Genomic DNA, 16,365 nt, shown 5'->3' with positions numbered 1-16,365 from the left:
GGATGGACCTCATAAGCTTCACAGAAAAACAAAGGAAGCCAGACAAAAGGGCCACTAATTGTATGGTTCTAATTATGTGAACTGTCCTGAAAAGGCAAATGTGTAGAGTCAGAAAGCAGGACAGCATTGCCCGGGACCAGTGGGTTGGTTCAGAAATTAGGATAATTTCTACAAATGGGCACAGGGGATCTTTACAGGGTGACAGAAAATTCTGGAAACGGTGATACTTGCACAATTCTGTACATCCAAATCATTTACGCCTCCAAAATCATTAAATTGTATGCCTTGAAATATACATGTATTAAAGACAAAGATTCACCCTGTCTATCTTACTTTCTAACTGATCAGAAGCCATGATGTTATTGATCCGCTACATTAGTCCAAGAATAGTCCTATACCAAGTAGGACTATTTCTTTAATGTGGACATTTCTTTAATATAGGACATTTCTTTAATGTGAAAGCAAAAAGTAAACTGAAATTAAAGTCATCACTTTGTAAGCTTTTGGGTATTACTCGAGACCAAATACATCCTCATTAATACAGCGTAGAAAAAAAGTTACCAGAGCCTCTTCAGTGGTATACAATTCACATATACATTTAATTTGGGAGGAAAATGGAGTTTTGAAAACACACATTTGTGGTAATGTACATATGTTCAGGCATTTCTAATTAGGCTGCACACATCTTAGGGTATCTGAGGTGTATATAAAATGGTACCTAGTAGTTGTTCTGCCAAAACTACATTTCAGTCTGAGCTTGAACTAAGACTTGTCACTCTGCCTGTCTTCCCCGTTCCCCTCAGGTGCAGCATACATTAAAGGGCTGACGCACCCCAATACACTCCCGTTCTCAGTTATCCCCCCCTGTTATTTCATGTCTGCATACTTTTCCACATCACATCTTCCAAACCTAAAACATTCTTCATTTCTTTAAATTCCATCTTTAAATGCTATACATCTTCTAAGTCACAACTGGAAAAAGTCATCCCTGAGCCAACAAATAATCACTCCTCTCTTTCTGTGTTTTAAAAAAAGTTCCATACTTTGTATATACCACCATTACCACCTCTGTTACACAAGACTGGAAGTGGTTTCATTACTATCTCCCCTGTAGTGAATGATAAAGGCTTTGAAGATAAAAGACAGTTATATCTTATATTTGGGTGACTTGGGACAAATCATTTACTTCTGAGTCTCAATTTCTTCCTCTGTAAGACAGACACAGATATTATCATCCCATCTCTCTTGGGCTACTATGTGACTTACCTAAGATAATATTTGTGACAGCATTTTTATCTATTAGCAAGTACTGACAAATTTTAGTTAGAATAGGTGAAATTTTTGAAGGCATGTAATAGACCACACAATTTCAGAAAAAGATATGATCTTTCACCATTCTACTAAAACTGTTCCAGTAAGGATTCCCCAAGAGCATCAACCTCTGAAGTGTCTAAACCCAAAGGCCTGCTCTCAAGTCTCATCTTAATACAACAGCTGCACTTTCAGAGATGGTCTTTGTCTTCCTCCTAAGAACATCTCCTTCACTGAGACCCCATAAAGTGGCAGTCCCTCCCATCACTCATGATTTCTCCCTTCTCATTCCCAAATCTGGAGGACCTAAAAGCTCAGTACCTAGACGTGTTTTCTTTCTATACTTACTCCCTCGGAGATCTCAGCCAGTCTCATGGCTTTAAATAGCATTTAGCTTCTTACAAATCACAAATTTATATTTCTAGACTTCTTGCCTGAAAATCAAACTTGTGTTTCAAACTGTCTAGATGCTTAAAAAGCATCTTAATCTTAATGTGTCCAAAATGAGCTCCTGGACTCCCCTAACCCAAGCTGGATTCTCATCTCGGGCTATTTGGTCCTTCCAGGAGCTCAGGACAAAAATCCCCCCATAGCACTTGACTCTTCTTGTTCTCTCGTATATCCAGTCCAACCCTCAGAAAACCCTCCCACCTTAACACCAAAATATATTCAGAATTCCACTCCTCACTACCTCCATGTTCCTTCACCCTCCATGGCCTCTCACTGGAGTAACCAAAGTAGCTTCCTAAATTGTCCTCTTGTTTCTGCCCTGGCCCACCTTTGGTCTCGTCTTAACCCACCAGCTAGGATCATCCTGTTGTGGGAGGGCATTCATTCTCTAAAACCCCTCACTGGCATCCTATTTCTCTGAGTATAAAATCCTAAGTCTTTACACTGGTGTTCAAGGATCCTTAGGAGCTGCCCCAATCTACCACTATCTCTTTGGCTCAGGCCACAGCAGCCAGCGAGCCCTCCTTCCTTTCCTTTGACATGTAGGCATTGTCACCCCCTTTGTCTGAACGCTCTTCTCTCCAGTAGGGCAGACCTCATTGCTTTATTTCCTTCACATCAATCCTCAAATGTCACCTTCTCCATCAGGTCATCCCTGGCCATCCCACTGAAAACTGGGACACCCTGCCCTGCACTCCCTACTCCTGCTTTACTTTTCTCAATAGTAGTTACAACCTTTCATCATATATTTTACTGTCACTAGTAGAATCTCCAAGAGTACAGGTATTTTTTTATCTTGTTCATGTCTGTGCCCTCAATGCTTAGAAAAATGCCTGGCATGTAGAAACCACTAAATAAATATTACTTAACAAAATAAATGAGAGGCCAGGTGCGGTGGCTCATGCCTATAATCCTAGCACTCAGGGAGGCTGAGGCAGGAGGATTCCTTAAGCTCAGGAACTGGAGAACAGCCTGAGCAAGAGCGAGATCCGTCTCTACTAAAAATATAAAAATTAGCTGGGCTTGGTGGTGTGCACCTATAGTCCCAGACACTCAGGGGGCTAAGGCAGAAGGATCGCTTGAACCCAGGAGTTTGAGGTTGCTGTGAGCTAGGCTAACACCACTGCACTCGAGCCTGGGCAACAGAGTGAGACTGTTTCAGAAACAAACAAACTTTTTCCCATTCTAATCCTGATTCATTGCATATTTTTCTTCTTAACATTACTACTTCTAGACAGACAACTATCTGCTGGTAAATTACGAAACAAGAAGCATTCCTGAACATTCCTGAACATTCCTATCAGAAACTTTGCAAATGTAAAATGAATATAACCTCCCTCAAACTGAATCCACAAAGGCAATGCCTCATAACTATATTACAGATCAAGAAAAAGAAAATCTAGACTTGAAAGTTCATTTCAAAATGAAATGCTTCAGAAGGGGTGGGGTGGGGAGAGGGTGGGTGCGCAGGATGAAAAGGTACCTATAGGATACACCGCACACGGTTCAGGCCACGGTATATCAACAGCCTAGACTTCTCCTCTGTGCAATTCAGCCATGTAACAAAAACCACTGTAACCCCTAAATCTATTTTTAAATATTTGTAAAACACAAAAGAAACCGAATAAACAAAATGAAATGCTATTCTTCTAAGTGCTATTTAAATTAACTGTAATGTTTTCATTGAAATAAAGACCATTCTATAAAATTAGTATCAGAAAAGATACTACAGTTCTTGATTTCCTCATCAAGAAACCACTGAGCCATCACTTCATATTTTAGTTGAAAAGTGAATAAATAAAATGTTTAAAAACATACCTAAGTCCATGCATCACTGATAGCATTGGTAACAGAGAATCTGATTAAGTTGATTATGGACAGTCACTAATATATCCACCTACCACTGTCTCTCTAAGAATATGGAAGGGCTGCCTGTCCCAAGACGAAGCTTTGGGTAATATGCTTACATGTAGTAAGACTTAATAACTGCTTATTGAAATGTATTTAACTGGATGAAAGAATTGAATAGGATATTTTTTAAAGGAAAACATAATTAAAGAGGTACAAACTTATGTCCAAATTGACTTAGAATAATTCAGTGAATTTCCTTTTCTTTTCCTTATTTTCTGTTTCTGTCTTTTTTTTTTTTTTTTTTTTTTTTTTTTTTTGAGACAGAATCTTACTCTGTGGCTCTGAGTAGAGTGCTGTGTTGTCCTAGCTCACAGGAACCTCAAACTCTTGGGCTCAAGCGATCCTCTTGCCTCAGCCTCTAGAGGACCTGGGACTACAGGAGCCCGCCACCATGCCCAGCTAGTATTTCTATTTTTGGTAGAGATGGGGTCATGCACAGGCTGATCTTGAAGTCCTGAGCTCAGCCGATTCACTCTCTTCGGCCTCCCAGAGTGTTAGGATTTTAGATTGTGCCAGGCCCCTCAGTGAATATTTTTGATTAATGTGGCTTGAAACTTGTAAAGCAATCAAAAAATTTGAAGCATTAAAATACCATGAAATCATTATGAAAGCCAACAATATTTCCTTTTGTTTTATATTTACAAATGCTTATCCCTCTGGTTTTTCTCACATATAAGCTTTTTAAAAAATACTATTGCCTGATCGCAGGAGTTTGAGATCAGCATGAGCTTGAGCAATGGCAAGACTTCATTTCTACTAAAAATTGAAAAACTAGCCAGGCATTGTGGAGGGCACCTGTAGTCCCAGCTACTTGGGAGGCTGAGGCAAACGGGCGGCTTAAGCCCAGGAGTTTGAGGTTGCTATGAGCTAGGCTGACACCATGGTACTCTACCTATGGCAAGAGAGTGAGACTTTGCCTCAAAAAAAAAAATTCCTTACAACAATTCCAGGATACCCACATTACAAATGAGGAAACTGGGACCCAGGGAATAAAGTACCCTGGGCAAGGTATGGTAGTTAGTAATTGCCTGATCTAATATTCAAACTCAGGTCTGTTTCACTTTAAAGTCTGTTTCTAAGTCTGTGGGTGATCATTAGAACAAATGTGAACATACTCATTTCAGACATTTGTAGGGTAAAACTCTTATTGGGAAATAATACTGCACTCTCCACCTCCAAAAATTATTCAATATTCTTTTAATGAGAATGTCTTTAAAAACCTAAAATTTCCATTCACTACACTTTGCTAAAAGTATACTTCACCCAAAATTCAGAGTCTATTTCCTGAACTAATATGATCTGAGCTAGGCAACCCTAAATTTTTCATGTCGATAACAGTATTATTCAACAATTTAAAAATAAACTTTACAAAAGAGGATTATCTTTTTTATTAGGAGCAACCAACAAATCATAGAATCTCAAAGCCAAAAGATTTTTCAAAGCTTATTTAACTTATCTTCATTTTATAAGTAAAAAAAACTGAAGCCCAAGATAGTTGTTTGTCTATATTTATGTAACTAGAAAGAAGATAATAGTAATATTACATTTTTTATTTATAGCAGGATAAAACTATTTCCAATTCCCAACTAACTTCTTTGACCAGACCACAGGAAGTTCACACTTTCCATGGCAAACATCTATTAAACAAGGACAGCAAATACCATAACAAAATTAACTTTTTATATTACCGACAGTACGCATGTGAATTTTTGACTGCTTTCTCACAGAGATGAACACAAGTGAATCATGAGACTTAAAAGGAATCTAGGACTCTTAGGACCACTTAAAAACTTGATGTACACCTTAAACACTAAACAAATATACAGGCTCTGTTATTGCATAGTCAAGGTTTTCATTCTGATGGAGTTCATAGCTTTCTATATTGAAAAGTTCCCAATTACTAGAAATCCATTTATTCTGGCCCACTTTGGGATTTTGTTTACCAAAATGAAGAAGAATGCAAACCATGTAAGTTCTGCTAATACAGAAACATGTCCCACAATATTTAAGAAGAAAATCAATCATAAATAAAATAGGACATTTGCCAACTGGACACATCATTGTTCCAAAATTTCCTTAGGGACCATGTAATCTACATTCCTTATATTTGTTGTTAATGTTGAAGAACACACTTCAACAAAATTAATGAAATTCCATCATAAGTACCCAAATCATCATTCTAGATGAGAAGAGATCTAACAAAAAACTGTTAACAAGGAAATCCAGGTCATAAATCACTTTGATCAGGCAACTGCTCAAAATAACTAGATGTATCTCCAACAGCAGAAGCACTGGCCCCAAAATGAAGTCCTTCTAGAATATTCAAAATGAAACATACCTTCTTCAAGGTGAAGAATTCCCAGTAATCGAATTGTAGTAATCCACATAGGGAAGGCATCGTCAAAAATTCCAATAATTTAAGTTTTGAGTAACTCCAAATGAAGAAGTTAGATGACCTTTCCATCCAGGAATGATTCCATGTTGTATTGGTACTTCCATATTGCTGGCTGATAAAACGATCCAGTAAAAACAATGCAGAAAGAGGAAGGTTAGTTCTAGGAAGTACTCCAGCAACTACATGGTGCTTTCTAAATGCCGATAATAATCGTTGCGCTTACACAATTGAAACTAATTAAAGTTAGCTTTCAAGTCACTCTGCACACTCACTTCCTAAAAGAAAGTTACTGTCCCATTAATACATGTCAGTCTTCGACATTAAAATCCAAAACTACATCCTCTTAGCACTTAAATCACTTCTAGCTGCAAGTTTTAAATGCTATACAAAAGAAAAACTTTTAAGAAATTAAAAGACTGTTTGGGTATTTCCTGGAGTTCCAAGCAGTGCATTCAGTTTGCCGTTTCATTTTTCTTGTGAAGGGTGAATAGGTACCAGGGGTTGAGAAAAGCCTCTAGCACTTGGAAAACTGAGAGAAAGTGATGAGGTGATAAATTACCTTGGTATTTGGAATGATCCCACAAAACATACCTGAAGATAACGACCTAAATTTGTAAGTAGAATTCAAGCAGCCTATTCTACACCTCCTACATGTAAAAACATCATTAACAGGTAGAGCGTGCATTTGTTCACTTTTAACAAACCCTCAAGTTCAGTCTCCAAAATGTTTCTATTACCCAAGCGACTGGATGGGATGAACAACTTCGGGGAAAGCGCTGCGAGAAACGTTAGATAAAAGTGGAGATGTTTACCAGTTGTTGAGTTAAGCTTCTTAGGAAACAAAGTTAGCGAGTCTCCTTTAGCCCGTAAACAGAGAGAACTAGGCGGACTCTTCGCCCGCAGAAGCGGTAACAGCCATCCCACCATCCCTCTTTGGGGCGGGCGTGGCAGATAGAAACAAAAGGTTAAAACACAAAAGGCAGGCGGGGCGGACGCCTAGGTCAGCGGAGCTTCTGGGGCTCACATTCCCCTTTCTACTCAAACACAGGGAAGTGGGAGGGGGCGATGCAAAGTGAGAAAGGTGAGGACGGGACCCCAGGACAGTACAGGTTATTCCCAGGAGGTCCTGAGACTGACAGGGGCGGACAGGATGGCTAAACTAGTGGTCCAGGCCCCATTCCCTCCATCCAGCATCTCTTGACAGTCTGGAACCTGTGGCTTCCAGCACCCCACCTCAGCCCCAAAGAAAACTTTCTGAACTCTTATGTGTTTGCTGTGACACCCTGGACCACAACCGCGAGGGTCCAGTCCCTTACCACCCCAACCCCAGCCCTCCCGCATTCCATTGTTGAAGCTTTTTGTCTGGTGCGCAGGATCCACACCGCGCTCCGCGGACAGTTAAGTTCCAAAAGCGCAAGGAAACGAACCCCACTTCTATTATCTCCTTCTTTTGCGTGACCAAAGTCAAGGCTGGGGTGGGGATGAGAGTAGACGTACTCGTCAATTTCCGCGTATTTTCATCCTATCTGCGCTCAGCCGAAAGTGAGACGACCTCCCCCCTTTGATACCTTCCTCCCCATCCCCCAAGCCCCTAATATAAAGAAACACATGACAGAAACGGCTTGCTTGGCTTCTGCCTATTAAAAATAAACAAATAAAACAATCTCTGCAAGTTATTAAAAGAACAAAAGATCAGGGAATGGGAGGAAGAAGATACGATTTACTAGCCAAACTTTGCCACCGGACTACTCCTCTGCCCTCCGAAGGGCGGGGAGCAGGCAGAGCTAAGGAGGAGAGCGGTGATAAACAAGACAACAGCCCCACTCACCTCCACCGTCTCCCCCACTTCGTCGCACTTCTAAGAGACATTTCCCTTGTTGCAGTCCGCGAGGCGCTTCGACACTTTTTAGTGGCCTGACAGCAGAGAAAGTCGCGGCGGCAAAGTTGCGAGAGGAGATACCCCGGCGTCCGGGGGAGAAGGGAGGATAGAGAGTTCATCGGAGTTCCCCCTTTTGTTCCAAGTCCCGAAGCAGACAAAGAGGCGGCGAGCGGCGGCAGGTTTCTCCCTCTCACCCCTTCTTCCTCTCTCCCTCCCCTCCCTCCCGCCCCCTCCCTCTCCCCGCATCTCCCGCCCGGCTCGGGAACCTCCGAGGCGAGCCGGGGTTGCTCAGTCCCCAGTTCATCACAACTCTGCCCCCAACCCCTTCCTCCTTCCCACTACCTCGCTGGGAACTTTCCCCAGGAGATGCCCGTCCTGGTCTCCTCCCCACTCACCCATTCCCCAGTCTACCGCCCTCTCCCCAAGGCGCACACGGCCGCGGGGGGTGAAAACCTCCAAAATCTTTGTTTCCGGGAGATGCACCTCTTTGTTTGCACTTTCCCTGCCAATCAGGGTGAACAAAACACTCTGGCATGGAGTTTCTGCCACTTTTTCATCATCCCAAGAGACAAAATGAGAAGGGTAAGGGGTCAACCCAAGATAAAGGCCCTTACACAATCAGAGGTGGGGCGCGCGCTAGGCTCTCCATCCTCGTTCCTCCACTGGGATTCACCCTCCTGCAACCAGCACACCCGAAACACTCAAAGGGGCTCTAAGTGTAAGAAAACTTCCCTCCCTTACTCGGTCAGTCCCTTAGAAGAATCCCCAAATCAGGACAAAGGCCAGTCCGGGGTTCCGCCTGGGCCTCCACCCGCCCTCGGGGCTACCTGTTGCTGAGGGCGCAGCGCAACTCCATCCAGGGGCTCAGAGGGCAGATTCCCAGCTCCAGCATCGCGCCCACCTTCTCGGACCCCGAACTCCTCATCTCAAACTATGAAGGCAAGGCTCTTAGGATGCCCGCGCTTCCTCTGACCCTGAAGCCAAACGCTCCTCACCCGGTCTCTTCCCTACAAACACCACAGCTTTGTATTGTCCCTGAGATCTGACTCGGGGTCCCTGGCCGCTGCTTCATCCTCTACCCCCTGGCGTGGCACGTCCCAGACAAGCATCCCTTCTTAATGTCCCCTCCCCCATTTCCTTGCCCAGGGAAAGTCAGGTGCCTGGCACCTCCAGCTCCTGACCCTTCCCCAAGTCTTTTACCAGACGGGTAACAGGGTCCCTATCGCCACAAAGAGGGACCCTGTCCTCATCATCACCCCCCACCCCGCGATCCTGATCCCAGCTTCGGGCCACGGCACTGGCTCGCTGAGCGACTCAAGAACAGCGCTAATTTTTCTTCAAGAACTCACTAGAACTGAAGAATAAGGAAAGCAAGGAGGTGGGGGCAGTGAGAGAGAATGGGGGCCCGGGTGGGGAAGCGGTTGCTAGGGCAATGGTAATAAATGTTCCAAGTAAACCCCTACCCTGCAGTTGGTATCCAGCCTAACGCGCACCTTTGCCTCCACCCTCTTTCCTTTTCCCAAGACTTGGGGTCTTCGCGGGTTGGTGAAGTTTGGGGGTAGACGGATGGGAAAGACGGAAACTTGGGAACTTGGGGGCAGTGTCCAGTTTGGGCTGAGGGCGGAGGAGGTAAGCGGGAGGGCCCCTGCTGGGTGCGGAATGTCGTGGCTGCAGGTCCTAGTCCTCGTCCAGAGACTCGGAGCCAAGGTCTCTCCCCCAGAGCAGAACAAAGACGCCGCGAGCAGCGCTTCTGCTCTCGCCTCCCGGCGTCCGCGCCGCGCCCCGCCCTGCGCCGCGCTCGCACGAGCCCACGCCGCTCTCGGAAACTTTATCAGCAACTTCCCCCAGAGTTAGCGCGCGCGGCGCGGGGTGCCAGGAGAAGGAACGGGGACAGTCGCATCCCAAAACCAGAGATGCCCTTCTCCCCGCCCTTCCCTGACGACAAACACCACCTCTTGCGCCGCGGGTCCCAGCCCGCGAGCGGGGCGACCCACAGGGCAAGGACCAGAGGAGCACGCGCTCTCTCCCGCACCCTTAAGAGAACCAGTTTGGACGCCTGCGGTGCTGGGCTGTAGGGTCGGAGGAAAGAGGTGGCCAGGAGATGAAGCAGCCGCCTGGAAGGCGGAGGGCGGCGGCGGCCGCTGCGTGAGGCCGAGGGCGCAGGAGGAGCACGGGTGTGAGCCGCGCCCGTCGGGCCGAGTTCCTGCGCGTCCCGTTCCGCCCTCGGGTCCCAGCCAGCAGCCGCAAGGCCGCGGAGTCAGGACTGGGCACCCGCCCGGGCGGGCCTCCTGGAGCATCCACCTCCTCACCTGCGGGGAGCCGGGACACCTGCGCGGTCTCCTCGCCGAGCCCTGGGTCTCCTGGGCAGCCACTCGCCTACTGGAAGCTCAGAAGCCTCATCTTAGGCTAGGGATCTTGAACGCACCACAACCAACCACAAAGAGAAAACAGCCCCCACCCACTCCTGTCTGGCACACTTTCCTCTTTGTTTAATTATGTTGACTTCCAGAATTCTGTTTTTAGAAGTCTACCCTCCTCCTGACAAAAACCTTCCCTTCTGCTATCCTCGGGGATCCGCGTGGAAAATAATGAAAAGTCAGTACTTCAAGACAATTCCATTCTGCGGGCTCTCGAAAATAGTCGAGTTTATATCGTAAATCAACTAAGAGTTTCTTACTGCTAAGTAACACCCAATACTCCTCTTACTGTTACCACGTAGTAATCGACTCTATTAGAACAGTACCGATCCTTTGAAAAGGTTTACTATTTCTCAGTTTTTTCAAGGAAGGAAATAAAGTAAGGGTCGTTTGCTAGTTGAAAAGTCAATATGGCCTCAAGAAGGCTTCTTGCTGCCTGTCTTTATGGAATACTCTGCAGAGCTGTTTGAAGTATCTCCTTTTCCCAGCCTGCTTGTGAACAAAGTGATTTCTTCCTGGAATCATGGTCCTTAGCAAGCCAGAGCTCCCCATCTCTTTATAAAGCCCACTTCTGGACCAATGTATGACCTAGTCACTGCTACCTTTTTGAAATATGCCATCTTTTCTAAGATATCACCACAGTTTTAGTATCTTAAAAAGAGAGAGAGAGAGAGATCCTACAAGATCTACAAGATCCTACAAGAGAGAGAGAGAGCCTACAAGATCATGTAGGCTCAAAGATGGACCCAGCAGACCAGCAGAGCAGATGAGCTTAGAAACCCAGGTATCCCCTCTATACAAGTGTTGGGGCTCCACCTATACAGAAGGCCAGGAGCATCTTTCCACAAGTCTCTGTCCTCTGTTTTCTCTTTGAAGACTTCCTCTACCAGATCCCAGTTCGCCAGTAGGGAAGAATAGGCCAGAAATGCTGGGCAGTTAACGCCCTTCAGAGAACCTCTCAAGCAATTAAGGACAGGAGGTGCTATTTTTAAAAAAGGAAAAAAAGAAGAGAAAAAACTTCAGCTTCCCCACCCAGAGGAGGCTGGATTACACTAAGTTGTATCCTGGTGTCCCAGAGGTCTCCCCCTTTGAGTTTCACTTAACTACAGCAATAACCTGCCCTTTAGGGAACTGTTGTCTGCCTACCCACTGGCTTGCCTTATTTCATTCCTCCATCCTTCCTCTCTTCCTTGCCAGTGCTTTCTGGGATCACATCCCAAATAGACTATAGTATTTGGCTTCAAATCCTCCTCTTGGGTCAGCTTCTGGGGGAACAAAATCTAAGAAACTTCTTACATATACTCTTTCTCTGTTCTATTTGGAAGATGAAGTGACAAGATCAGATTTTACCTAGAAAAGAGGTCATTTCAATAATGAGAAATGTTTTCAGTTATCTAGTTCATCTTCCATGTAATAGTTTAAAATTGGGTATCTTCCTGATAAGTAGCAATCAGTAGAATTGTATGTCATATATAATGATTTTGAATATAGAGTCATAATATAAACATAACAGAGTTCCGTAAGTCTAATGCCAACAGACAGCAATTCAGCAGAAAATTGTTAGAATAGTCTTTTTGAAACATAAGTTAGAACTAGGGCCGGACGTGGTGGCTCAGGCCTGTAATCCTAGCACTCTAGGAGGCCAAGGCGGGCGGATCCTTTGAGCTCAGGAGTTTGAGATGAGCCTAAACAAGAGTGAAACTCTGTCTCTACTAAAAATAGGGGGGAAAAAAAAATAAAAAACTAACCAGGCATCATGGCAGCTGCCTGTAGACACAGCTACTCAGGAGGCTGAGGCAAAAGGATTGCTTATACTAAGAGTTTGAGGTTGCTGTGAGCCACAACGCTGTGGCACTCTACCCAGAGCAACAGAGTGAGACTCTGTCTCAAAAAAAAGTTAGAAGTGACATGAAGGCTTTTGTTTGAACTTCATATAAGATGAAGGATGCTGATAAATATGTCCCATGCTGTATGACCAGTGAGAGATCCTACAGTGTCTTTCCACAATCTTCTCAAGTCATACATTGGCCAACTACTGCAACATTATTTTATGAAATGAAATATTCAATCTTATTCTACTCTTAGCTACCATTATGAGTAAGTCATCAAGTGTCCACATAATTATAGGACTACCATCCATAATTGCCATCCCAAATTCCAGATTTCTTTCTTTTTTTTTTGAGACAGAGCCTCAAGCTGTCCCCGTGGATAGAGTGCCGTGGCATTACAGCTCACAGCAACCTCCAACTCCTGGGCTCAAGCGAGTCTCCTGCCTCCGCCTCCCAAGTAGCTGGGACCACAGGCGCCCGCCACAATGCCCGGCCATTTTTTGGTTGCAGCCGTCATTGTTGTTTGGTGGGTCCGGGCTGGGGATTCAAACCCACCACCTTAGGTGTACGTGGCTGGCGCCTTAGCCCGTTGATCTATAGGCACCGAGCCAGATTTCTTTCTTAAGTTGCTTTCACTTCTGTTTTTCTGAAGTTCTCACAGTGGTAGACATTAGTGCTGTTCACAAATTTCCCTTGTTCTCTTTCTGGGTACATGGTGGGGATACAATTCCCTACCTCACTTGAGTTAAATGTGGCCAGGTGATTTGTCCTGGCCAGTGAAATGTGAGCAGAAATTATGTGTGTCCCTTCCAGGTGGGAGCTTTAAGAGCTATAATAGTTTCTGATTTTTACAGTCTAGTTTCTAACTTTTTTTTTCCAGTTTTTGGCCAGGACTGGGTTTGAACCCACCACCTATGGCATGGGGCAGGCACCTTTTAAGCCACAGGTACTGCCCCAGTCTAGTTTCTATCTTTTACAGTGCTGGATAAAGACACTAATTTAGCCTGTGGCCAGAGTAAGCCTCCCTGCCCAAGCCAACTTTCAGTGGGCTTTTTTTTTTTTTTTTGAGACAGAGTCTCACTTGGTCACCCTTGATAGAATGGTATGGCCTCATAGCTCACAGCAACCTCAAAGTCTTGGGTTTAAATGATTCTCTTGCCTCCCCAGTATCTGGGACTACAGGCACCTACCACAATGTCCAGATATTTTTAGAAACAAGTTTCTCTTTTCCTTAGGTTGGTCTCAAATTCCTGAGCTCAACCAATCCACTGGCCTGGGCCTCTCAGAGTGCTAGGATTACAGGCACGAGCCACCATACCCAGCCTTTCAGTGGTCATTTAGCATGAACAAAAAAATAAACCTTTCTAGTCATGAGCCTCTGAATTTTTTTTTTTTTTTTTTTTTGAGACAGAGTCTCAACCTGTCACCCTCGGTAGAGTGCTGTAGTGTCACAGCTCACAGCAACCTCAAACTCTTGGGCTTAAGTGATTCTCTTGTCTCAGCCTCCCAAGTAGCTAGGACTACAGGCGCCCACCACAACACCCAGCTAATTTTTTGGTTGTAGTTGTCATTGTTGTTTAGCAGGCCCGGGCTGGGTTCGAACTTGCCAGCCCCCAGGTATGTGGCCAAAACCCTAGCCGGTGAGCTATAAGCAAGAGCTATCCTTATCCCTGGGTAAGTGCCGTGGTGTCACATCTCTCAGTAACCTCCAACTCCTGGGCTAAAACAATTCTCTTGCCTCAGCCTCCCAAGTAGCTGGGACTACATGTACCCGCCACAATGCCCAGCTATTTTTCATTGCAGTTGTCATTGTTCTTTAGCTGGCCTGGGCCGGGTTCAAACCCATCATGTATGTGGCTGGTGCTGTAACCACTGTGCTATGGACATTGAGCCATTATATCATTTTTTTTCAAGACAGAGTCTCACTCTGAGTGCTGGGCAGAGCGTACTGGTGTCATAGCTCATAGCAAACTCAGACTCATGGGTTCAATGGATTCTCCTGCCTCAGCCTCCTGAGTAGCTGGGATTATAGGCATCCAGCACCACACCCAGCTATCTTTATGGGTTTTAAATCTTGGAAAGTTTATACAGAAGCTCACATGAATTTTCCACGGTATATTCTAGCTAGACTCAAGTTTAATGGTACCATGCTGGGTAAATTTTGTTTTCTATATGAAATATTAGTTTATCTTGTTAAAGAAAAAAAATAATAAAGACAGCGGGCATGGTGGCTCACGTCTGTAATCCTAGCACTCTGAAACTTAGGCAGGTGGATTGCTTGAGCTCACAGGTTTGAGACCAGCCCCAGCAAGAGCAAGATCTCATCTCTAAAAATAGCCAGGCATGCTTTTCGGCCAGAGACTCCATCTTTCAGTAATTCACCAAAATGACAAACACAAAGGGAAAAAGGAGAGTCACCCGATATGTGTTCTCTAGGCATTTTAGAAAACATGGAGTTGTTCCTTTGGCCACATATATGCAAATCTACAAGAAAGGTGATATTGTAGACATCAAGGGAACGGGTACTGTTCAAAAAGGCATGCCACACAAATGTTACCATGGCAAAACTGGAAGGGTCTACAATGTTACCCAGCATGCTGTTGGCATTGTTGTAAACAAACAAGTTAAGGGCAAGATTCTTGCCAAGAGGATTAATGTTCATATTGAGCATATTAAGCACTCTAAGAGCCGAGATAGCTTCCTGAAATGTGGGAAGGAAAATGATCACAAAAGGAAGGAAGCCAAAGAGAAAGGTACCTGGGTTCAACTGAGGCGCCAGCCTGCTCCACCCAGAGAAGCCCACTGTGTGAGAACCAATGGAAAGGAGCCTGAGTTCCTGGAACCCATTCCCTATGAATTCATGGCATACAGCATGTAACATAGCACACAGGAGTACCAGTGGACCCACGGTTTTAGGTGCAAGAACCTATTTACTCTCCATGAGCTCATGGCATAATAGGTGCACAGCATAGCACACAAGATAACCAATAGACCCCATGTAACAGTGATACAAGGTGCTGGAACCTATTTCCTGTAAATTCAAAAATCAATCAATACTTTGTCACATTCAATGGCAAGGTGCCTCCCTGAGCTACTGGAACCTCTTCTCTATGAATTCATGGCATGGTGGATAAAAATAATAGCCTACTGCTACTGTAAAAATGTTTTTGTTCATTCACTAAAAGTATGTGTTTTTTTTTCCCCCAAAGAAGTATTAAAGCAAATTTTAATGTGTCCTAAAAAAAAAAAAAAAAAAATAGCAGGGCATTATGGCCAATGCCTGTAGTCCCAGCATCTCAGGAGGCTGAGACAAGAGAATTGCTTGAGCCCAAGACGCCATAGCACTCTACTGAGGGAGACAAAGAGAGACTCTGTCTCAAAAAAAAAAAAAGACTACCAAGCAATTACTAAGAAAGAAAGGAGTAAGATGATTTCACAGAGTCAGATACACTTCATTTGGGGGTTTCTCCACAGAAATAGTCAACCTTTCTCAATCTTTGCTGTTGGCTACCCATTTTCAGGGCCTTTTTGACCTGTGAGATCAATGAGGCTTTATCACACCACGTTTCAAACTAGATTTCTTTAGACAAGTCATTGGTTTTATTTACCTAATAAAACTAAGAAGTCATTACCTACTTCATGGGGTTGTTATAAGCATTAAATGAGATACCAAATTAAAGCGTTTAATCTAGGGGCTATATACACTAATAGCTACCATTCTATTTCAATACTCCACGGCCTACCTAACAATTTCCCTGCAGTCAGAAACATTGCAAGGGAGAGTTGCCTATTCTGAAATGTTCTTCAATCTGGGTGAGATCGTTTGTACCTGAAATCCTAGCACTCTGGGACACCTAGGCAGGAGGGTTGCTTGAATTCAGGAGTTGGCAACCTGCCAGAGCAAAAGTATGACCCTGTCTCTACAAAAAATAGAAAAACTTGCTGGGTATGGTGGTGCATGCCTGTAGCTTCAGCTACTCAGGAGGCTGAGGTAGGATGAGTGGCTTGAGAGCCCAGGAGTTTAAGGTTGCAAGGAGCTGTGATGACGCCGTTGCACTCTACCCACCTCCATCACAACAACAAACACACACACACAGAGAGAAACTTGAAACGTTCCTCATTTTCTTCAGTCTAAGCAGTGACCATTTTTCAGGTAATGAACAATTCATCTTT

Source organism: Otolemur garnettii, unplaced genomic scaffold (assembly GCF_000181295.1).
Source record: "Otolemur garnettii isolate 467f Iridium unplaced genomic scaffold, OtoGar3 scaffold00026, whole genome shotgun sequence".
Lineage (NCBI taxonomy): Eukaryota > Metazoa > Chordata > Mammalia > Primates > Galagidae > Otolemur > Otolemur garnettii.
This window is presented reverse-complemented; position numbering follows the sequence as displayed.